Below are 2,151 nucleotides of genomic sequence, written 5' to 3'. Positions count from 1 at the left end.
TTTTTCATTTATGTTGGTTTATCTATTTATCTTCTGTATTTTAGATTTTTTATTTTTGTTTAAACTTGTAAATATGTGTATTAACAGTAATCTTTTTGTTTATTATTTTTAGTTTACTGGTATTTGATTCATTTTCATTTTTTCTTCCTTTTTTATTAAAAGTTAGTCACCTTATTATTTGTAATATGATGTATAGTTTAATTTTATTGGTTCTATTTTTACTTTATACATTCTGTCAATTGTTTTGTTTATTTTTTATCTCATCAAATTCATAATTATAATTTAATTTTTATTTTGCAAATTTTGTATTTTACTCCAAAGCTCTAGAGCCCCTATTCTTACACTTGTAATATTATTCTAAAGGGATCAGTTCCAGGATAAATTAAGTATATTATTACTATTATAAAAAACGTGAGCAGCAGTGGTCCATTACTAATGTCGAATGTTGAAAAATTATTTAACTGTTTAATTGATGGAAAAAACGAAACGAAAATCATTAAGATTCGCAAAAGTAAATTTTCTAATACTAATCAAATCAATTCAAATACAAATTATTAATCTTTTAACTTAATTTAAATTATTGTTTAATAGAAAACAGAAACAAGATAAATAAAAGTACCTTTTCGCGTAATTCTCCATTTGACGGGGTTACAGCAGAGATTAAGGAAAACATCGTGTCTTAAGTACATCATAGACTAAAGCCTTCTCAAAACAAAACTCGCGTGTAAGTAATTGTTAATACACACTTTCTTTAATTCCACTAAAAAGGGATTTAGAGTCTGTAAATAGTTCTGTTTCTTATGATTTGCGAAAAATAATAAAAATAAAAGTTGGAATTGCTTGGAAATCTTCCCACACAACATACGAAATTTACAAACAAAATATTAGGGGCCAATTATTAGTAGCGTGTAAATATACAACCGATGTTAACTAAAAATGGCGAGTTAAACAAAATTGGTATTTTCGTATCTTTTTTATTTCGTAATATTTACTGGAATAGTTGTAGATATTAATTACTTTAATTGTGCAAAACAAAATGGAAAGTTCCAGGTTCTCATTATGTGGATATATTGCAGGTTTTTTATCCGAAAAAAATATTTCAGAACCGATAAAATATGGAATATGTTAAATTGTCGAATAATATAACACCGATGATATATGTATTAAACTTTTATCCTCTTTTGTTCAAATGTAATTTTTTTTTTAATCTGAAAGCAATTTATGGGTGGTTTTACCCTTAAATAAAAAACAATGCTACTATTGAAAATACTCCTATTTACGACGAAAATTATCAATATAATTTGCGGATATCTAGAAAAAAGAGGGACTAGAATTTTGGCTAAGTACTCAATATTTCTGTCACTGCCTATAAAAAGAATTATTTTTAAGCATTTACTTTTGACAAAAGAATAATATGATTTTTTTTTATACTCTTGCTTAATGATTTCAATACACTTTATCTTAAAAAATGGCTCATAGATGGGTAAATGAAATAAAATTCTAAACAGTCGCCATTATGAAATAAACTAGCTAATGGTAATCCGTATACCGAGGATCTTCATGTGGTATCCTGCGACTTTGATGTTAAAACAAATAAAAACTGATCCAGTCATTTAAAAAAAAAACTTAGAAGTTTGACGGATCTTTTAGTCTTTAATTTTGGATTCAAATTTTATTTTTAATTAATTATTTTTCTTGGTAGATAACAATGGTTCGTTATCGTAAATAATAACCTAAAAATTAAAATAAATACTCTGAGATGCAGAAGTTGAAAACAGTTTCCATCTGTTCGGAGACCGGGTCCCCTTAAATTAATATTAATGAAAGGACTGAGGAAATCTTCACCTCGCCAAATAGCTACGGAGATAAAACTCCATCATTCTAAACTCTTTCCCGGCTGGAATAGAAAAAAATTTGAAGCTCAAGTTGCGACAAAGGAAGGATTATAGGGGGAGGGTTAGATAGGCAAGTTCTGTTTAAGAGGAGATAGCATTATGCAGAAGTATTTCCTCCAAGTAATTTAAAGAAGGGGGGGTCGAGGGAATTTGGGGCTAAGATATAAAGGAGGCCAGATAAGGAGAGGCTGGAGAAAGGTACATCAGGAAGTTGGCCTGCGAATTCGAAAAGTGTTCCAGAAATTATTCAAACTTT

General features: G+C 28.3%; 1 protein-coding gene across 3 annotated transcripts in view; it reads right to left on the bottom strand.

Annotated features, from left to right (window-relative positions):
• Positions 1-2,151, bottom strand: part of LOC106677104 (discoidin domain-containing receptor 2) — a 38,078-nt gene that overhangs the window by 15,921 nt on the left and 20,006 nt on the right. The gene's annotated exons all lie outside the window — the stretch shown is intronic.

Source organism: Halyomorpha halys, unplaced genomic scaffold (genome assembly GCF_000696795.3).
Source record: "Halyomorpha halys isolate HHAL.00 unplaced genomic scaffold, Hhal_1.1 Scaffold87.1, whole genome shotgun sequence".
Taxonomy (NCBI): Eukaryota; Metazoa; Arthropoda; class Insecta; order Hemiptera; family Pentatomidae; genus Halyomorpha; species Halyomorpha halys.
The sequence above is the reverse complement of the archived record's forward strand: the minus strand, read 5'-3'. Positions and strand labels throughout refer to the sequence as shown.